Raw genomic sequence first — 23231 nt, forward strand, 5'->3', positions numbered from 1 at the left:
CCCTACAGAGGAAGAGTGAAAAACAGCTTAACAGTCAGAGTCAATGAGTAGCAGACCTAAGCATCCTAATTTCCTTTAATACCCTTCTCTTAAGAACTGTGCCAGGTACAGCAGCAGAAATTTGGGAGTTAACAGCCTCAGTGCTACCCACCTACCCTGCTCTGGCTGCCAGTAGGCCGGAGGACGGTTACCCATTGCAGTCTCCTACTGCTGCAGATAGAAGAGTTCCTTACTGCTGCAGATAGAAGATGAATCAAGGCGTTAAGGCAGGGCTCACAGCATTGACTTTGTAATGAGTCAGTAATGAGTCTGTGCTGATGATTTCTGATGTTCCTCTGGTAGGCTTCCTCAGCCTTCCAAACTCTGGCACTCTATGTAGCTGTGAAAGTGAGCCAGGAGAACCATGGTGATGCTCTCATCCCCCCTTTCTCTTTCTTTGTCTTTCTGTCTCTCTGTCTGTCTCCATTTCTGTCTCTGTCTCTCTCTGTCTCTCTCTCTGTCTCTCTGTCTCTGTCTGTCTGTCTGTCTCTCTCTCTCTCTCTGTCTCTCTCTCTCTCTCTCTCCCCTACCCAACTCATGAGGCAATGTGCACCACATACATCCATCAGTGAATATTCAGACTGCTGCAAAATGTGGAGGTACCCAAATGAAATCAGTGTCCTAGTAGGGCCCCATTCAAGCCAGTTGAATGTAGGAAGTCAGGGCATTGCAGGCTTGAGCCCACCTGCCGCTCCCTTATTTACCTGTCATCTGGTTGTCAGAAATAGAGGAGCAATCTTCAGATGCTATTTAGGATTCATATCCAGAGGGGCCAAAGTCAAATGACCTGGGTTCAAGCCTTTGCTCTCTCTCCAGTAAGTTCACAGACCTCAGAGAGTTTATTCTCCCTGAACCTCGCCCCTTGTAGAAGAAAGACAACAAGCAAACTTTCTTCCCAGGGCCTGTTTATTTACTCAACAAATATTTGAGTGCTGCTCTACCAGGTGCACTCAGGATATAAATCAATGAATGCATCAAAGGCCGCCACTCTCACGGAGGACGGGAGAACACTATAGACAGAGGTGACCAGGGTTAAGGAGAAAATCGAAACAGAGCAGAGGCCTGGAAAAGGCCCCTGTGCCCACTCATGGGAAGAATTGCTGCTCTGCAGAAGAGCATGCTGGGTACCACCAGAAGTGCAACCAGATAACACAACTGACACCAAAGCTACTGGAGCAAAAGACAGAAGAAAAAGATGAGGGTCCCGAGGACTTTGAATCCCCAGTCCCAGCCATGCCGGAAGGGGCTTCTCCCTTCTTCCTTCCCAGCTTTCCTCCCTCTCCTTAAGCCAAAGTTTTTATCACAGATATCTGATAAGAACAAGTCAGGAGGGTGGTGAAAACATGTGTCATGGCTGGAGAGGTGGATCTGCTGAAAGGAAGGGTGTTGCACTTTCATAGGACCCTAGTTTCCTTCCAACATCCCACAAGTGCCTGGACCTCCAGCTTCAGATGAGCCAGCACTCTCTTTCCAGCTTCCATGTGCACTGCACTCATGGGCACAATCCTACATAGAGACACATGACTAAAAATAAATTAAGGAACAGGAAGCATAGCTACATAGCTACGAGAATGTTCTGCTCTTCCAGGGGACCCAGCCTCCCCCCACAGGACGGCTCACACCAATCCAAACTTCTAGTTCCAGGGAATGTCATGCCTTCCTCTGACCTCTTCAGGCACTAGGCACACACATGGTGTACATACATGCAGGCAAAATACTCAAGCACAAAAAATAAGTAAATCTAAATTTTCTTAATGTAAAATATCTTTAAAAATCCTATTTGTCTGTCTTTCTTATTAAAGAGCAAAGACATCTTTTTTCTATGACCTCACGTGGAGGTGACCTGCATGTAGGTTGGAGACCAGTCCAGTTTAAAAGCTGAGGGCCTTGTGTTTGTCTCTAGAGAGGTAGGGCTGAGAAAGCCCCGTCCAGACTCATTGATACGTCAGCTGCTCATCATGAGAGCACTTTGACTGCCACCTTAAAACTGTGGCTTTCTTTATGAATTACTCCTTTAAGCATGAATCCCACATCTTTTGTTAAAATTATGAAACCATCTAGTCACCTGACAATGGAAATAAACACCTCCATAGCGTCTGCTGTTACAATCCTTCATATGTTTTCTGAGCAGTATATTCATGCTTGTGACTGTTGAGCAGGCAAGGATATCAGAGCTGGATGATTAATGGAGCCTCTGCCAGCTTCCACAGCCAGGGGCAGGCTGGGAGAGGGAAGCAAAGCCTACCTCTATCAAGAATAGATTATTAATAATTTCATTCCCTTCCGATCAGCCATGATCATTAATCTATTGTGAGTCTCACTTCCTACAAACCTGAAGCCTTGACTCAATAAAATGTGGTCCACCAGAGCCCTGGGGAATCTCTTTTACACTAAGCAGGTGTTGCCAATCTCCATTCCAGATTAAAAGCAGAAGGGAAATCTTCTGTGGGGGTTGAGAACTTTTAAGGCAAACATGTCTTTGTCTGTGAAAGCTGGATTTTGCTCCACAGTATCTTCTGACCTCAGAATATGAGGACTAGATTGATCCTTTTATAAGCTATGGGTGTGCACAACATAACCTGTGAATAAGACTCATCTCGTGCATCATTGAAACTGTACTTCTATGTTCTTTGGGCTAGGATATTCCATGAGAAGTTTTATGTTATGAAGAAGGGAAACACTCAGAGGTAGTTGGGACAAAATATTGGTATTTCAAGGAGCAAGAAAGAACAACCAAGGAACCCCAGAGCATATCTTCAGAATCTCATTCTAAGAATAAGAAAAGAAAGCCTAGAGGCTTTTTATGTTAAATAGGGAACTAGAAGAATCACACAGACCAAGCCTGGAACCTGCCACACAGCCAGCATACAGGTCATACCGCAGGACATATTAGGTGTCCAGTGCTACAGTATCTTCCAGTAGTAGTCATCATGGTTCATAGGGAGTCAGAGCCAAGGGAACAAGAAAGGTGGAGGTCTAGGGCGTGAAAGCAAACGGCTAGGTTTTCGGGGAGGGAGAAGCATTGGAGACTATAGAGAAGGTATCCTAATTTGGTTTCTGTTGCTGTGGTTAAAAACTCTGACCAAAAACTAACTTGAGGAAGAAAGGATTTGTTACATCTTGCAGGTTAAAATCCAACATCAAAGGAAGTCAGGGTAGGGACTCCAGTAGGAATTTGGAGACAGGAACTGAAGGGGAGACCATTCAGGAATGCTGCTTCCTGGTTTGGTTACTGTGGCTTGCTCACCCCGCTTTCTAACCCAGGGCCACTTGCCCAGGGGTAGTGTCAGTAGGGTGTGTCTCTCATCAACTATTAATCAAGGAATCCTCCCCACCAATTTTCCAAAGGTCAGTCTTAGGTAGGCATTTTTCTTGTGGAAGTTTCCTCATTACAGATAAAAGTACATTGTGTCATGTTGACAAAAAGCACAGAACCTGGGAGGTGAGGGAGCAGGGTTAGATGGCTGAAATTTCCTTACCAAGGAGGACTTTGCCTGATCACTTTCACAGGAGCATTGGGGACCTGTGAAGGGACCAGGTGCACTGGATGTATGGTGCCTAGGTAAATACCTGTGAGCAGCCTCCAGCCAAGAACAGGACAACCAACTGCAAGGGATAATAATGGGGACAGACGTACAAGTCGGGCTACTAGCCCATCTCTCGGTGCAGCATCACTACTAGCAGTTGGCCTTCTGTCTGGGAAGATACTCCCTGCAGAGCTAGATGGCCATGGAGCCTGGAGTAGCTCAAATGACAGCTGAACCCCAGACACTTCTGATTGAACAGAGGGCAAACAGGCCCTGCCTTTGTTCTTGTTAATCTAAATTGAATCTAGGCAGAGAAAGATTGCAGGACAGAAGTGAAAAGCCAGCTGCATTTCAGATACTCTGCTCAGAATAGAAATGATGGGCGAGGCTTCAAGAAGGATGGCCAGTGCCATACAGTTATCCCCTTTGTGGAGATGACAGAGTAGAGTTGACTTTATAATGCTGAAACCTGAAACTTCAGTCACTGGCAGTCCCACTAAGGATAGAAGAGGGGATTCCATTCCTGTCTGTCTTTTATCTAGAAGCACAGGCTTCTTAGGATCAAAGGCATCTGCTGAGTGAATTTGCCTGGTCAGGCACAAGGAAATGCCCATTTACCCCAGATAGTACACTGACAGACCAAAGAAACATATCAGTGCACTCTAGGTATAGGAACTGATAGGTTTTCTGGGATTACTTCTAGGAGAAGGGATGATTCCAGGCAGCTGCATCACCAAAATCTGTACCCCAGCATGGACAATAACACAAAAACAGTGTGGCATTGGTCCTGCCCCTATCGGCCTTCTGATTCTTATGTACCCTGGGACTGCACAGGATTACATGGAGCCCTGCTGAGGGAAGTGGGCAATAAGAGGCCAGCTTTCAGTTCAGGTAAGGGTCATCATCTCCCATTTTCCTTCTGTGAGAGAATGTTAATAGGTCAGTCTCTTGCTCTCATGATCACAGCTGTTTGGGTTCAAGATGGTGATGGTCTTGTCATACCCTGAAGACAGTTCCAAGATAGTATCCCTCACAGGAGCAGCACCCTCACAACAGTCACATGTGCCTTCAGCCAGGAAGACCAGGGATGATATTATGACATCTGGGCTATAAGATCTACCTGCTGTTAATGTCAAGGATGACAGAGAAGAGTTGATAGTTTGAAAGCAAGCAGTTCAATCTTAGCTTTGTCAGGTGTAAAACCTTGGCCATTACACTCCTTGGCCATTACACTCCTTGGCCATTACACCCAGAGAAAATTCCTAATTCTAGGACTTCATGGTCTCTAGGGAACATTCCAAAATTTCCCCAAAAGCTAACCAACTTTTTTTCTTTGCTAAGACTATGTAGAAAGGTATACACACACACACACACACACACACACACACACACACACACACACACACACACGGTGGGATTGAGGAGAAACAAAGAGCCTTATCTTCCCTGGAAATTAAGCAATATTCATTCAGTCTACAGAAATGTAGCCCAAGCTCCTTTCCATGTTAATCTAAATTAAATCTGCAAATGGAAAGAGAGTCTCCTGTGACTAGAAACCAACCTCATCCAGTGGCCTGCCCAGCACTCAGTGAGTGAGTACCTTGGGTGAGCAGGGGTGTTATAAAGTAATATGCTGAATTTGGGGCATGCATGTCAGATTCTGAGAGGTGTAGCTAAGGTAATGTTTTTGTTGTTTATTTTTAATTTGTGTGTGTGTGTGTGTGTGTGTGTGTGTGTGTGTGTGTGTGTACAAGTACACTTGTATACTTGGCAGAAAGAGGGTATCAGATCCCTTAGAGCTGGATTTGCATTTGATTGTGAGCTCCCGGGTATGGATGTGGGTGTTGTGTACTGAATTCAGATCCTCTATAAGAATAGCTTAGTGCTCTTAACTGTTGAGTCATCTCTTCAGCTGCAAAAGCCATATAGTTTTAAGACAGGAACTGTGAAGAGATTTGTGTCTCTACCCTATCCCTACCTAACACTCTCTGCCTAGTGAGTTGACCACTTAACAAGCAGAAGCCAGGAGTACTGTGGCTACATTTTAGACATGAATGTAGGTATGCAAACCATGTGGTCCAAGATAAGGTGCTTTGAATTCTTACCAGGAGCCTTTCCTCTTAATCTTCTTGACTTCGAGCATCCTGGTCTCAGTCTAAACAACCTGGAAGCCTCATACCAACCACCTAGCCACACAGAACTCAATGTGTAAATGGATAACAGGATAATTTGCCTGGCCCTGGTGAGGAAGATTCGGAATGTGAGGTAGTAGGTAGTGGAAATGAATCTGGTTAATTGAAAGAAATCAGCTGTTCAAATGCCACAACTTGCCTTATACCAGAAGAAAACATTCAAGACTATTTAAATATAAACTTCTTATGTACAATTAATTTTTATAAACTTTGGTGTATTTTTAAAGTAGTGTTTGTGTCTGTCTGTGTTGGGTGGCAGTCGTGTGTGCAGGTGACTGCAGGTACTAATGAAGATCAGAGGCATCAGATCACGAGATCTGGAGCTACAGACAACTGCAAGTCGCCTGGCCTGGGTGCTGGGAACCAAACTAAGGTCTTTTGCAAGAGCAGCACATTCTCTTAACTGCTGAATCGCTGTTTTAATAAGTATGTCCTGTGCAACATTGTGGGCATATTTATGCTCAAAATAAACTAGTTATCTATTTGATATCCAAAGTGTGCCTTTCATAGTTACTTTCCCATTGCTGTGCCAGAACTTCATAACCATAGCAACTTATAAAAAAAAGTTTAATTCTGGGCTCACAGTTCCAAATGGTTAGATTCTGATCCCATCATGATGAGGACCCTGGAATGAGGAAGCATGCAGGCATGGTGCTGGTGCAGTAGCTGAGAGTTAATATCTATTATACAAGTGTAAGTTAGAGACAGAAGTTAGAGAATGTCATTTGGTTATTGAAACACTAACGTCCTGTCCAGTGACATACCTTCTCCATCCAATCAGGGCTTACCTTTTAATTCTTTTCAAACAGTTACAGCTTCTGGAGAACAAATATTTAAATATATGAGCTCATGAGAGAACCACTGTCATTCAAACCACCACAGTGCCTATATGGCTTTTATGATGGCCGTAGGCTGATGAGTGGCTTCTTATGAATAAAACTAGGGAGCTGGCAGCAGCTCTCTGCTCCCAGACCCGGTGAGAGAGAGACCCAACCGCCTGGTCAGGTGGGCACTCCTGAGGCTGCAGAGCGGAAGAGACCACCAACACTGCTCACCCCTGCCCACATCCCTGGCCCAAGAGGAAACTGTATAAGGCCTCTGGGCTCCCGTGGGGGAGGGCCCAGGAGCGGCAGGACCCCTTCCGAAGACACCGCCGGACCCTGAAGGAAACAGACCGGATAAACAGTTCTCTGCACCCAAATCCCGTGGGAGGGAGAGCTAAACCTTCAGAGAGGCAGACAGGCCTGGGAAACCAGAAGAGACTGCTCCCTGCACACACATCTCGGACGCCAGAGGAAAAAGCCAAAGACCATCTGGAACCCTGGTGCACTGAAGCTCCCGGAAGGGGCGGCACAGGTCTTCCTGGTTGCTGCCGCTGCAGAGAACCCGTGGGCAGCACCCCAAGAGCAAACTTGAGCCTCAGGACCACAGGTAAGACCAAATTTTCTGCTGCAAGAAAGCTGCCTGGTGAACTCAAGACACAGGCCCACAGGAACAGCTGAAGACCTGTAGAGAGGAAAAACTACATGCCCGAAAGCAGAACACTCTGTCCCCATAACTGACTGAAAGAGAGGAAAACAGGTCTACAGCACTCCTGACACACAGGCTTATAGGACAGTCTAGCCACTGTCATAAATAGCAGAACAAAGTAACACTAGAGATAATCTGATGGCGAGAGGCAAGCGCAGGAACCCAAGCAACAGAAACCAAGACTACATGCCATCATCGGAGCCCAATTCTCCCACCAAAACAAACATGGAATATCCAAACACACCAGAAAAGCAAGATCTAGTTTCAAAATCATATTTGATCATGATGCTGGAGGACTTCAGGAAAGACCTGAACACACTTAGGGAAGCACAGGAAAACATTAATAAACAAGTAAAAGCCTACAGAGAGGAATCGCAAAAATCCCTGAAAGAATTCCAGGAAAACACAATCAAACAGTTGAAGGAATTAAAAATGGAAATAGAAGCAATCAAGAAAGAACACATGGAAACAACCCTGGATATAGAAAACCAAAAGAAGAGACAAGGAGCTGTAGATACAAGCTTCACCAACAGAATACAAGAGATGGAAGAGAGAATCTCAGGAGCAGAAGATTCCATAGAAATCATTGACTCAACTGTCAAAGATAATGTAAAGCGGAAAAAGCTACTGGTCCAAAACATACAGGAAATCCAGGACTCAATGAGAAGATCAAACCTAAGGATAATAGGTATAGAAGAGAGTGAAGACTCCCAGCTCAAAGGACCAGTAAATATCTTCAACAAAATCATAGAAGAAAACTTCCCTAACCTAAAAAAAGAGATACCCATAGACATACAGGAAGCCTACAGAACTCCAAATAGATTGGACCAGAAAAGAAACACCTCCCGTCACATAATTGTCAAAACACCAAACGCACAAAATAAAGAAAGAATATTAAAAGCAGTAAGGGAAAAAGGTCAAGTAACATATAAAGGGAGACCTATCAGAATCACACCAGACTTCTCGCCAGAAACTATGAAGGCCAGAAGATCCTGGACTGATGTTATACAGACCCTAAGAGAACACAAATGCCAGCCCAGATTACTGTATCCAGCAAAAGTCTCAATTAACATTGATGGAGAAACCAAGATATTCCATGACAAAACCAAATTTACACAATATCTTTCTACAAATCCAGCACTACAAAGGATAATAAATGGTAAAGCCCAACATAAGGAGGCAAGCTATACCCTAGAAGAAGCAAGAAACTAATCGTCTTGGCAACAAAACAAAGAGAATGAAAGCACACAAACATAACCTCACATCAAATATGAATATAACGGGAAGCAATAATCACTATTCCTTAATATCTCTCAATATCAATGGCCTCAACTCCCCAATAAAAAGACATAGATTAACAAACTGGATACGCAACGAGGACCCTGCATTCTGCTGCCTACAGGAAACACACCTCAGAGACAAAGACAGACACTACCTCAGAGTGAAAGGCTGGAAAACAACTTTCCAAGCAAATGGTCAGAAGAAGCAAGCTGGAGTAGCCATTCTAATATCAAATAAAATCAATTTCCAACTAAAAGTCATCAAAAAAGATAAGGAAGGACACTTCATATTCATCAAAGGAAAAATCAACCAAGATGAACTCTCAATCCTAAATATCTATGCCCCAAATACAAGGGCACCTACATATGTAAAAGAAACCTTACTAAAGCTCAAAACACACATTGCACCTCACACAATAATAGTGGGAGATTTCAACACCCCACTCTCATCAATGGACAGATCATGGAAACAGAAATTAAACAGTGATGTAGACAGACTAAGAGAAGTCATGAGCCAAATGGACTTAACGGATATTTATAGAACATTCTATCCTAAAGCAAAAGGATATACCTTCTTCTCAGCTCCTCATGGTACTTTCTCCAAAATTGACCATATAATTGGTCAAAAAACGGGCCTCAACAGGTACAGAAAGATAGAAATAATCCCATGCGTGCTATCGGACCACCACGGCCTAAAACTGGTCTTCAATAACAATAAGGGAAGAATGCCCACATATACGTGGAAATTGAACAATGCTCTACTCAATGATAACCTGGTCAAGGAAGAAATAAAGAAAGAAATTAAAAACTTTTTAGAATTTAATGAAAATGAAGGTACAACATACCCAAACTTATGGGACACAATGAAAGCTGTGCTAAGAGGAAAACTCATAGCGCTGAGTGCCTGCAGAAAGAAACAGGAAAGAGCATATGTCAGCAGCTTGACAGCACACCTAAAAGCTCTAGAACAAAAAGAAGCAAATACACCCAGGAGGAGTAGAAGGCAGGAAATAATCAAACTCAGAGCTGAAATCAACCAAGTAGAAACAAAAAGGACCATAGAAAGAATCAACAGAACCAAAAGTTGGTTCTTTGAGAAAATCAACAAGATAGATAAACCCTTAGCCAGACTAACGAGAGGACACAGAGAGTGTGTCCAAATTAACAAAATCAGAAATGAAAAGGGAGACATAACTACAGATTCGGAGGAAATTCAAAAAATCATCAGATCTTACTATAAAAACCTATATTCAACAAAATTTGAAAATCTTCAGGAAATGGACAATTTCCTAGACAGATACCAGGTATCGAAGTTAAATCAGGAACAGATAAACCAGTTAAACAACCCCATAACTCCTAAGGAAATAGAAGCAGTCATTAAAGGTCTCCCAACCAAAAAGAGCCCAGGTCCAGACGGGTTTAGTGCAGAATTCTATCAAACCTTCATAGAAGACCTCATACCAATATTATCCAAACTATTCCACAAAATTGAAACAGATGGAGCCCTACCGAATTCCTTCTATGAAGCCACAATTACTCTTATACCTAAACCACACAAAGACACAACAAAGAAAGAGAACTTCAGACCAATTTCCCTTATGAATATCGACGCAAAAATACTCAATAAAATTCTGGCAAACCGAATTCAAGAGCACATCAAAACAATCATCCACCATGATCAAGTAGGCTTCATCCCAGGCATGCAGGGATGGTTTAATATACGGAAAACCATCAACGTGATCCATTATATAAACAAACTGAAAGAACAGAACCACATGATCATTTCATTAGATGCTGAGAAAGCATTTGACAAAATTCAACACCCCTTCATGATAAAAGTCCTGGAAAGAATAGGAATTCAAGGCCCATACCTAAACATAGTAAAAGCCATATACAGCAAACCAGTTGCTAACATTAAACTAAATGGAGAGAAACTTGAAGCAATCCCACTAAAATCAGGGACTAGACAAGGCTGCCCACTCTCTCCCTACTTATTCAATATAGTTCTTGAAGTTCTAGCCAGAGCAATCAGACAACAAAAGGAGATCAAAGGGATACAGATTGGAAAAGAAGAGGTCAAAATATCACTATTTGCAGATGACATGATAGTATATTTAAGTGATCCCAAAAGTTCCACCAGAGAACTACTAAAGCTGATAAACAACTTCAGCAAAGTGGCTGGGTATAAAATTAACTCAAATAAATCAGTTGCCTTCCTCTATACAAAAGAGAAACAAGCCGAGAAAGAAATTAGGGAAACGACACCCTTCATAATAGACCCAAATAATATAAAGTACCTCGGTGTGACTTTAACCAAGCAAGTAAAAGATCTGTACAATAAGAACTTCAAGACACTGAGGAAAGAAATTGAAGAAGACCTCAGAAGATGGAAAGATCTCCCATGCTCATGGATTGGCAGGATTAATATGGTAAAAATGGCCATCTTACCAAAAGCAATCTACAGATTCAATGCAATCCCCATCAAAATACCAATCCAATTCTTCAAAGAGTTAGACAGAACAATTTGCAAATTCATCTGGAATAACAAAAAACCCAGGATAGCTAAAGCTATCCTCAACAATAAAAGGACTTCAGGGGGAATCACTATCCCTGAACTCAAGCAGTATTACAGAGCAATAGTGATAAAAACTGCATGGTATTGGTACAGAGACAGACAGATAGACCAATGGAATAGAATTGAAGACCCAGAAATGAACCCACACACCTATGGTCACTTGATTTTTGACAAAGGAGCCAAAACCATCCAATGGAAAAAAGATAGTATTTTCAGCAAATGGTGCTGGTTCAACTGGAGGGCAACATGTAGAAGAATGCAGATCGATCCATCCTTATCACCCTGTACAAAGCTTAAGTCCAAGTGGATCAAGGACCTCCACATCAAACCAGACACACTCAAACTAATAGAAGAAAAACTAGGGAAGCATCTGGAACACATGGGCACTGGAAAAAATTTCCTGAACAAAACACCAATGGCTTATGCTCTAAGATCAAGAATCGACAAATGGGATCTCATAAAACTGCAAAGCTTCTGTAAGGCAAAGGACACTGTGGTTAGGACAAAACGGCAACCAACAGATTGGGAAAAGATCTTTACCAATCCTACAACAGATAGAGGCCTTATTTCCAAAATATACAAAGAACTCAAGAAGTTAGACCGCAGGGAAACAAATAACCCTATTAAAAAATGGGGTTCAGAGCTAAACAAAGAATTCACAGCTGAGGAATGCCGAATGGCTGAGAAACACCTAAAGAAATGTTCAACATCTTTAGTCATAAGGGAAATGCAAATCAAAACAACCCTGAGATTTCACCTCACACCAGTGCGATTGGCTAAGATCAAAAACTCAGGTGACAGCAGATGCTGGCGAGGATGTGGAGAAAGAGGAACACTCCTCCATTGTTGGTGGGATTGCAGACTGGTAAAACCATTCTGGAAATCAGTCTGGAGGTTCCTCAGAAAATTGGACATTGAACTGCCTGATGATCCAGCTATACCTCTCTTGGGCATATACCCAAAAGATGCCTCAACATATAAAAGAGACACGTGCTCCACTATGTTCATCGCAGCCTTATTTATAATAGCCAGAAGCTGGAAAGAACCCAGATGCCCTTCAACAGAGGAATGGATACAGAAAATGTGGTACATCTACACAATGGAATATTACTCAGCTATCAAAAACAACGAGTTTATGAAATTCGTAGGCAAATGGTTGGAACTGGAAAATATCATCCTGAGTGAGCTAACCCAATCACAGAAAGACATACATGGTATGCACTCATTGATAAGTGGCTATTAGCCCAAATGCTTGAATTACCCTAGATCCCTAGAACAAACGAAACTCAAGACGGATGATCAAAATGTGAATGCTTCACTCCTTCTTTAAATGAGGAAAAAGAATACCCTTGGCAGGGAAGGGAGAGGCAAAGATTAAAACAGAGACTGAAGGAACACCCATTCAGAGCCTGCCCCACATGTGGCCCATACATATACAGCCACCCAATTAGACAAGATGGATGAAGCAAAGAAGTGCAGACCGACAGGAGCCGGATGTAGATCGCTCCTGAGAGACACAGCCAGAATACAGCAAATATAGAGGCGAATGCCAGCAGCAAACCACTGAACTGAGAATAGGTCCCCTATTGAAGGAATCAGAGAAAGAACTGGAAGAGCTTGAAGGGGCTCGAGACCCCAAAAGTACAACAATGCCAAGCAACCAGAGCTTCCAGGGACTAAGCCACTACCTAAAGACTATACATGGACTGACCCTGGACTCTGACCCCATAGGTAGCAATGAATATCCTAGTAAGAGCACCAGTGGAAGGGGAAGCCCTGGGTCCTGCTAAGACTGAACCCACAGTGAACTAGTCTATGGGGGGAGGGCGGCAATGGGGGGAGGGTTGGGAGGGGAACACCAATAAGGAAGGGGAGGGGGGAGGGGGATGTTTGCCCGGAAACCGGGAAAGGGAATAACACTCGAAATGTATATAAGAAATACTCAAGTTAATAAAAAAAAAAAAATAAAAAAAAAAAATAAAAAGAAAAAAAAAAAAAAAACTAGGGAGCTACAATTTCAGTGTTCCTAGCATGCAATCTGAGATTGCTATTTTTTCATTAATTTATGTAACCATTTCATCCAAGCCACCACTTTGTGAGTCTGTAGTAGGTACTTTTCTTGATAAAAGTACTGGCCTTCTGTGACCAAGGCGACTTGTGGAGTGAAAAGTTTATTTGTGCTTCTGGTTCTAAAGGGGTGAGCCCATCACAGTGAGGACACATGGCAGCAAGAAGCAGGTGTGGTAGCAGAAGAGGGAAACTAAGTGCTCACATGATAAATTGCAAGTGTGAATCTCAGAGAGGTAACTGGATGTGGGATGAGACTATATATACTCAAAGCCCATCCCAGTGACACTCTGTCTCCAGAAAGCCACACCTCCTAAACTTCCCTAAACAGAGAGCTACGAATGGGGAACTAAATGTTCAAATATTCACATTTGTGGGGGATATCTTATTCAAACCACAATGGGCCACAAATGGAATCCTATCTTTCTCAAAGTCTGCCTTCTGAGTCTTCCCTGAGACTGTTACTTAAAGGCATAGATACACCTCAATGACCTCAGTTGTCGCTACAGAGCCAGCTCACTCCTGGGCAAAGATAGGAGTGAGGGTCTCTTGGGCTTTGGTTCTATTTCTGCTGGACACAATGCTTGTAAGTCTCAACAACCTTGTCTATATATTGGGATTGCTAATTCTTTCTATATTATACCAGGAGCACACACAGGAGAAACATGGCAAAAATGTTCACTGGATTGTAATGTCATTTAGATCAGGGTCAAAGTATGCATTGGTAAGATCATTGATTTGCATTGAGCAGAAAGACCGTGTTTTGTGTCTTTCTTCTCTTTTGAAGCAATCCCATCTGCAAACTAGGCATCTTCTCAGGATGCTGTGTCTTTCTGGTACTCCAATATTGTGCAGGCATGGGGAGAGGGCCTGTTCTATCAGAAGCATGGCATCCCTAACCCAGCCATTTCCAGACAGATTTTTACCACTTGATGACTGCCATTCCATCCACAGTGCAGACAGACAGCACACCAGTGCACCATAGATACAAGTATTTTTTTCTCATCGGTTTCTAAGAGAAATAAAACACAAAGTTTGGAGGCTGTCACAAGCAGGTGTAATTTAGACTAGTTCATTGGTCCACCTGAAAGATATCTATTGATGGAGCATTACATCCTATACTTTTAATAATGAACTCAGTAAATGATTCCTTGACCTACGTTGTGTATGTCAAATATTTTATTTTGGCTGATCCAATGATAGGCAGATGCTTACTGGCACCTCATAATCTAGGCTGCCCATCAATCCCCACATTCCACTGCTCTCCAGAGTTCAGTCAAAGTCTCTATGTAGACACTGGAAGCCAGTCAGCTATGCTGGAGGTGGTGACAACTATAGTTACAATTCTGGAGCATTAGTGACCTACAGCTAAAGTTGAGTCACAATCACTCTTCTTGGATTAGACCTTACAATTGTTGAGTCTTGACTTTCATTTAAATCCAATAAGTAGATTTCCAGCAGCAGCAGCATTCAAAGCTTCGTAAGACCCAACTGCATCTCAGGAGATGTTGCTGCTGTCACTGCCCTACCTATCCTAGCTCTCAGTGAAGATGGCACGTCTACATCATCTTCCCCAGCTAGCTAGTTTCCCTGTAAGGTCACAGAATGTCACCTTCCTGCATAATTGGTCATGCCTGCCAGACTGAGCTAAGATATAGTAAGCACAGATGATGTGGACCAGATTAAGAAGTAAGAAGAGGACGCAGATGCCTTGTGAACTGGGTATTGTCATATCTACTGCCATTTGCAGCACAGCAATGCCAGATTCTAACCTCATAGTCCACAGACTGGGAAGGCCCTGGTGTCTTATCACCTGCTTAGTCATTCATTCAGAATCCTTTCCAGGTCTCACTCTGTCCCCCTACAGATTTGTCATCAAGGACACCATAAGGACAGTTTTAACTTTTAGAAGGTGTATAAAATGGTGCCCCTTCCAGAGAAAGTGCTTAATGGCGGCACTGACATAGATTGGTCTTAGTCTTTAAGCCACAGGTAACATCTTAGCTCCACTAGGAGATAGTTGCTGTTAACACATGGTCACCAATGGTAATGGGGATTAGGTACCCCAGGATCTACAAGGAGAAGTCTAGTAACTGAGCAGCTAGGAGCTCTTCCAGAACTGAATTGGGGTCAGAGACACTGGAGTTCTTGCTTGGACCCAGTTCTGTGTCAATCAACACTGCCTGTTTTCCTACCCTCATTGTCCCTATCTGCATAAGCAGGCAGTGAGATGTTTTAGTGGGGCTTTTTAACACATTTGCTTAAGAACATGCTGAACACTTGTAGCGATGGAGTACCCAAGTGAAGCAAATCTCTACAACTGCAAAACAAATGCCATATCATACCAGGATCTGATTGGAAACAGGGAATACTGGGTCTTCCCACTGAAAGGGTGTCACTTCCTGAATTTCTTCTCCTTCTACCCAGGATGGCACAAAGAGAAGAGCCATCCATTTAAAAATCAAACAGATAAGGGAAAACGTGACCCTTCCCACAAACCAAAACCAACCATGGTTACACCTGTACTAGTTTAATTATTCATCTATTTGATCATGTTAGATTAAGTAAAGAGAAGGCATTCTTAAAAATGAATTAGTGAGCTAAAGGCTAAGGCAGAAGGATCACTTGAGTATGAGGGTCCATATTTGTCCTTGGAAGAGGGCAGCAGAAACAAATTAGACTACAAAAGCCATGGTGGTAATACAACTGAGAAAGGGCTGTGGAGGAGGGGGCTATGAACCAATGTATGCAGTTCAAACATCTGGAGAATTTTATCTGGAGAAACTTATTCTTCTTTGTACCTTGGAGAGAGATAGGAAGCACAACACTACTATTACCCAGACTAAATGATAATTCCTGGAAAGCTGGGTCTGAGCTGGCTTGATTAGCACTGCAATGATAAACAGAGGATAGAATGTAGCAAGTCTAGAGACTAATTACAAATTGTCTTGGGTTATATTTAGTCCCCTAAAGAAGCATTGTTGCCCGCTTCTGTCAAACCTAACATCCTGTGTCTAGCAGGTAAAACAAAACCTGAAGTTCTGATAAACAGATTAAAAAGAAACTGTGGAAATGTATTAACAACATACTACTCTTCACCAAAGAGCTGAGCGTGATGTCATATCACATTGGTGTCCTATACTGAGATTTTTCCACTGTGCCGGAACCGCCTACCTAGTGTTTCCACCAATGTATTTGAAAAGCACCTTGACTTATGACTTATCTCTGTTTTGTTAACATCACAAAACTACTGCCACATTGGAACATAGAATTTGAGGTGACCTAAATCTATGTCTGGGCCCTGGTCACTCATTGTCTCCAGTTTAAATGAAATGAAAGCTGTGGTTTTTGCACGGACACCAGTGAAATGAATTTTACACTACTTGTCTTCAAAGTGAAAAGAAAACATATGCTTGTTTTTAAAGTCATAAAATATATTAATTCATTGCTGCGGTTTTAGGAAATTAAGGTAACTACCAAAACTGTAGCTGCATTGTATCCCTGATTAAAACTATAACCAATAGTATTTTTTTATTTGTATGGATTAACCCAAAGTTTAGCATGAAGACTCATGCTAAACTTTTCAGTTTTGGGTTTATCAGCAATGGAACAACCAAGAGGCAGCGTTTGTCTTCAAGGTCACCCAAACTCAAAGATCATGCTTCCTAGAGAAGAAGCTGCAAAGCAGGTCAACTGCTGCCAAGAGAAGCTTCCCTGGGCTCCCTGACCTCTTTCATCTTTCCTGAAGCAATACTAGAAATGGCTATGGCTAGAAGATAAAATGGAAGGCTAAAAGGGATAGGTGAGGGCTGTCTTCAGCACTCCATCCTTTGGTTTTGTAGGGAAGAACAAAGGAATGAGACCTTTAAACAGGGATACTGTCACAGAGTGTGTCTGACTCACATACCCAAATACAATTCTTGAGAGCCACATCCTTATCTCCTCATTACCTCGCTCTCTTCTGTAGACCAAATAGATAGGCTCCATGGCATATGTTCATCTCAGAATTATGGACTTCAGAGCTCTTTCCTAGAGACTGGCAGAGCTGTGTGATAGATATCAAACCCTTAATGACATGGAGCTATGATAATTTCTCTTCATGGGAAAGGAACATCATAGTTTTCTTCCTTTAGCAGAATCAAAATTGACTGTGCAGAACATATAAGAATTTCTAGATTATTATATAGTATAGATTATTCTTGTTAGTAGTCTTTCTATCAGACAAATATCTTTATTTCTTCCTGTGTTAGACTTGAACTCAGCTTTCAAATAAAGCTCTTTCTTTTCAGCTTTCTTAGCAGACAGCCCCCAGGTGTCACATGTCATTTGCAAGGCAGTGAATTTGGAAATCACATACTAGCCAGAACCACTAACTGGACAAGAGGGAGGTTTAAGCTTGATATTTATGGGTGCCCTCCAATTCTTTAAGCCCAGCAGAATCATGAAGTGTCTTTCCCATCATCATCCTGGTAACTTGGTAATCCCAAAGCCTGAAAAAAGAGTATAAGATCTTTGACATATGTCCTTTGGTTTTTGGTGTCCTTTCTACAATGATTAATCTTGCATGTCAGTTTGAGCATAATGTGGGGGGCCAAAGATACCCAGATAAACATTACTAGACATATTGTGTCTGGGGATGCTTCTTCATTAGCTGTTGTAAGTCACTATTTCTGGGGAGACCTGACACAAAATCTATTCACTCTAAATAGGGCACTAATAACAGTCCAAAACAATGATACCACAAAAGGCCAATTTTGTGAACAAATGAATAAAACAGGTCTAGTTATAAGAATGAGGGTGAGTGGTTAGATATAGCAACAGGAACTACTCACATCACCCAAAGATCACTCAGCATTAGTCTACTACAGTTTATAACCCCTGGAAGCCTGGAAATTATTGCACAATTTACTGAAATCTCAGTAGGTCAGAGATTATTTCTTTCTGGCTGCTCAGTGGGTCCACACTATCAAAGATGTTAATGCTTGAAGAAGGAGGAGCCTTGTCTATCTGGTCAGCTTCAGGGATTTTCAGAGACTTCTGAGTTGATTAATTCCTGACTCTTACAGAGCCTCCTGAGTCTTCTGGAGCTTGGAAGGAAATTGCTATATAACAGGACTGGTCATTAGAATTGGGAAACTGAAATAAGTGTGGACCCAGCCAATCTTCTTGCCCCAACCCTGCTGATAGGAGGAAAAAAAAAGAAAAGTACAAAGATTGGGCTTTCTCTTTGCCTGGCCATCTTCTAGATACCACAGTGATCTTCTCTTGCCTCTAGACTTGACTCTAGACTAGGACTTTCTTCCTTTGCTCTCTTGTTTCTCAGGCATTTGATTTCAAACTAGAGCAATACCTTTAGTCTCGTGGGTCTTCAACTTGCTCAGTATAGGTTTTGAATTTCTCAGCGTCCAGTACCACAGACTATCTCCCTCTCTATCTAACTCTCTTTTCCGTATCTGTCTCCTCTCTATATATCTTTTCTCATCTGTCTATCTTTATTTTTAAGTATATCTCCACTGTTTCAACCTATCTCTATCTTCTGCCTCTGATTCTGTCTTCTCTACCTCAAGTATCTCTCCCCTTGGTTCTGTTTCTCTAAAGAACTGAACCTAATGATGTTTTCGAGATAATTGCCACTCCCAGAAAAAATGGTACCAGCGTCTCTAAGGCCCAAAACAGATTTCCAAGTGCTTCTTTTGTTAAAGATTCCAAAACTCTGACAATCCTGTATCCAAATTTCACAGTGTACTGCTGAACTTATGCTGGGAGTTTATTAAAACAAACAAACAAACAAACAAAACACTGAAAGGCCATACTCAGTTAACATTTATTCCCAATATAGTCTCCTCCAATGGCCTTAATAGACACAAAACATCAAAAGATGCTACAGGTGTCATGAGAAGGCACAGACTGTGGATTAAAGACAAGTCCTTCTGGGAGCAGTTTTGAGGGTTGTGTTTATTTTAATGGAATGAAGTTCTGGAAAGATGCTTCTCTATGCAAAAAAGATGAGTGACTATGAGCTTGCAGGAGTGGCCCAGGAGGGAGTGCCAAGTAGTTTTTTTATTGGTGTCACATAAAAATAACAAAGGCCCTTGGTGGCCCTTAGTGCAATTTTGCAAATTATGCAAAGTGAATAGAATTTGTACTGGATCTTTATTACCTTTTCTTTCTTTTAATCTTTTTTCTCTTCTGTCCTATTTTCTCTTCTCCTCTTTTGAGGGGTGGGGGTTGGAAAGTGAGAGCCATGGGTTTGTAGGAATAAGTTTAATTATTTGTGCTGAGCAGAGAGGCCAACATTCTCCCAACAAAGCAACCCATGTCCTTGGTGCCTCACCTACCAGAGCCTGGATCCTGGCACTCCGAGTGTGTGGTTTTCCATCTATCTCGAGCATTTGGATTAGTCATCTGGAAGGCTATCATTTGGCCCCACATCATCCTGTGGGAGAGAGCAGAGCCCCAGAATACTACAGGAAGAAGAGTGGCTACCCTCTTCCATTGCCCTTGGAAAACAATGGTGTTAGAATCATTGCACAACCCTGTTTCTCTCTGAGACAGTAAGTTGTCCTCCAGCCAGGGACATGAGTAGCCAAACCTTCTCACAATGCCTTGCCCAAGCCATCTTCCTGAGGGCATTCTGGAAGGTTCTACATATGAGTCAGACAAGGACCACAACTCAAGAACAAAGTCTATAGACCCTTCTTTGTCTGGAAACATTGTAATAGCACTGTCCTCAGTTGAGTACAGTTGTTATTCTTTGATGCTAAATCTCAGCATAAACCTTGGAAAAATTGTCACAGTTTAAAGTTCCTCAAGTAGAAACTTAAAGAAGTAGAGAAGGTTAGGAAGGTGTTTGCTAGGAGGTGTTCTTTGGGGTGAAAAGAGCAGGGTTAGACAAAAGAAGGTTTAGTTTGGGATTCAGACCACCAGAGACGCTCTACATTGGAGTAAGAATCTGGAGCCTTTACCTTCTGTCCGATTAACTGTGGCGTAAGGGCTATTCTGAAAGAGGTCAGTCAACTTGGTAAGGTGCTCTTCAACCAAGAGAATTCTCAGAGAACAGTGAAGGGTTGTCTGTCATCTTCTGATACTTCTTTTAGTAGTTTGGGAATAAGTCCTTTGAGGTTGAGAGGAGTTAGAGGCTGCATATCACAGTGATCCCTCACTGTCCCTAGGCCACTGACAGCATGCTAGGTATACTCTGTAACAATGATCACACCTGAGGCTTTAGCTAAACATTAAAGATAAACTATACTGTTTGGACTTTTGAGGGAAGAGGGGGAGATGATGTCACTGGCTGAGTAAGGTAGAGTGGGTGTTTTAATGGCAATCATTGCTTAGCCCAAACTGCTTTTTAAAAAATTTATTTTATTTTAAATGTACCTAATAGCTGCACAGACAATCTTTCCAGTCCTCCAATTAGCCTGTGTGAGAATCACCCATTCTCTTCCTATTTCGCCTTCATTCCTATCAGGACATTAGTGGGCACACTTAGCAGTGGATATGTGCCAAGAATTACAACTCTGAAAAAAACTCATTGTCCAGAATCTAATACTATCCACCAGCAACCATGCTTGTGATGATCTGCTGGCAAAGAGCTACTGGGTCAGTGGATAATACAGGCCTTTCAGGCAAGTGGTCTGAGACAATTTCCTCTCTGCTATCAGCATGGGTCATGGAGGGCTGCAGCACTTGACTATGGTACCTGAAGCTAGAGAGTTATGATGTACATAGGAAAGACTCAGGACACATCATCACTTTGGGCTATAAGGAAGCAGAAGTGGCACATAGCAGTGGAAGAAAGCTCCTCTCTGCTGTCAGTTTGGGTCATGCATGGTCCCAGAACTTGACTATAGAGCCTGAAGCTAGAGAGTTATCATATAAATAGGAAGGACTCAGGGTTCACCATCATTTTGGGTGACAAGAAAGCAGAGGTACCACAAAGCAGTCGATGAAATCAGTTATTTTCAGAAATGATGAGGGTCAAAGTGAAGAAGAGTCTGGGTACTTAGGGTTATTATTGCTACATCCTTTGTTCACATTGAAATCACTGTGATCAAAAAACAAGTGAAGGAGGAAAGGGCTTATTTGGTTTACACTTCTACCTCATAGCCAATCACTGGAAGAAGTGAGAATGGAACTCAAGCAGGGCTGGACTCTGAAGGCAGAGCTTGATGCAGAGGACATGCAGGAGTGCTGCTTACTGGCTTTCTCTATAAAGCTGGCTGAGCCTGTTTCTTACAGTCCATGGATGGTGCCACCCACAGGGGACTGGATCCACCCACATCAATTGATAATTAAAAAAATTTCCTACAGCTGGAGCTTATGGAAGCATATTGTCAATTGGGGTTCCCTCCTTTCAGGTAACTCTATCTTGTGTCAAGTTGACATAAAACTAGCCAGCATAGTCACAAGAAGAAGAAGGAGGAGGGGGGAGAGGAGTGAGGGAGGAGGAAGAAGAAGAAGAAGAAGGAGGAGGAGGAGGAGGAGGAGGAGGAGGATTCAGTTCTCTAGAGGACTGGCTCTATCCTGAGGCAATGAGGATGTGAAGTAGCAGTTTCTTCTAAACTCAAAAGCTCCAATTATTTGGGATTGTAGACTGTGAAAGAGCAGTTGTAGTCAGGTCTGCAACCAGTAAATCACACTGTTTCCCTGCTATATGGTCAGTCTCATACAGGAAGCCAATATCTATCTCCTACTGACTTAGGAAGCCCACTAACTGTCTTTAGACTCAGCATCACAGCTACCAGGCTAAAACTTGAGCCTCTGGTGTGGGACAAGTTCTGTATAGGATAGTAGAGAAGTCAGTCCTTTCCTATTTGTGCTTAGGTTTCAGCCTAGTTCAACAAAACTCTTCTTCCTGCTTGGCACTACTCCTTACAGGGAAGCCAAAGCCTATAGGCCTGGTTGTGCCATCCATTTCTGTTTCTTTTAAGTTACTGGAGACCATACTTCTGGGGCCCTATGATCACAGTCCAGTCCTGTGGGAGTCGCAAGACTTTGACTAGGAAGGTATCACAAATGTCTCTTTGCCCCAGCTAGGGCACCTGAAAAAAAAGACAATGCTACTCACATCTAGTATGGCTAACCAATAAGTGTATTGGATTTACATAAGAAGAAACAGGGGTAACACAAAGGCAATGAATCGTGAAAGTGACCTATCACATCTTTGCTGACCATTCATGAAAGCTGCATCCCTATAGCTATCTGCCCAACTTGTTGACAACTCCACTGAGTCTCCCTTTTGCTAGCCATTGTTTGCCTCTTTTATAAAACCTCGAGACTTGTAAATCTTGCAGTTTTCTGAGGTTTAAGAGCCTCCCTCCCCTTTCCTTCTCCAGGAGGAAATGTTTGAATATGGGGGAAGTGGCTAGATAAAATTGGAGCACATTGATCAGTAGTTCTTACTCTGAAGGTTGAAGGAGTGGGAGCCAGTCTATCAGCAGAGACCTGGACCTGAGTGAGCACCTTGCGAGCAAAATCACATACCCCAGGCTCAGAGTCCACCAAGAGGCTAGTGGGTAAGTTAATGGGGACCTGGGATGTTTTGCTCTTTTATACATGCTCTTTTATATAGCATGTGAGGTAAGACAAGCCAATCTATGCTTCTGTCATGGACACACTGAGAGCTTCAGTGAAAGCCTTGTAGGAATGAGTAAAAGAACTTTTCTGGCCTTTGTTGAGATACTGGGACACATAATACATGATTCCAGGGCTGGGCTAGTTTTCAACTGATGCTGCAATGTTAAGGGATTGCTACAAGTTTAATGGATTGGAGCAATATACATTCATCTTACATAGTTCTAAAAGCTGGAAGTTCTAAATGACTCCCAGGGGCTAAAATCAAAGGGCCTATGGAATGTGCCAGCTTGAGTGCTCCAGACCAGATCTGGTTCCTTCTCTAGTTTAGATTCTAGAGGCTGCCTATATTTCCAGCTTCTGGAAGTAGATGGCGATTCCAGCTCTAGTTGTTTTGTCCCTCTTCCCATCTCTGTCTCTGCCTCTGGCCCAGGATGTTTTTAAT

At 42.6% G+C, this 23231-nt stretch overlaps 1 long non-coding RNA gene across 2 annotated transcripts in view; it reads left to right on the plus strand.

Annotated features, from left to right (window-relative positions):
* Nucleotides 1-23231, plus strand: part of LOC148007339 (uncharacterized) — an 84462-nt gene that overhangs the window by 16581 nt on the left and 44650 nt on the right. The window contains exons 2-3 of one of the 2 annotated variants that reach the window (XR_015650893.1): nt 4270-4457; nt 5675-5984. This is a non-coding gene — a long non-coding RNA (uncharacterized LOC148007339). Of the gene's footprint in view, nt 1-4269; nt 4458-5674; nt 5985-23231 lie in introns of those variants that run through there. The other variant, XR_015650882.1, reaches the window with a different exon arrangement.

Source organism: Rattus norvegicus, chromosome 1 (assembly GCF_021556685.1).
Source record: "Rattus norvegicus strain SHRSP/BbbUtx chromosome 1, alternate assembly SHRSP_T2T, whole genome shotgun sequence".
NCBI classification, from domain to species: domain Eukaryota; kingdom Metazoa; phylum Chordata; class Mammalia; order Rodentia; family Muridae; genus Rattus; species Rattus norvegicus.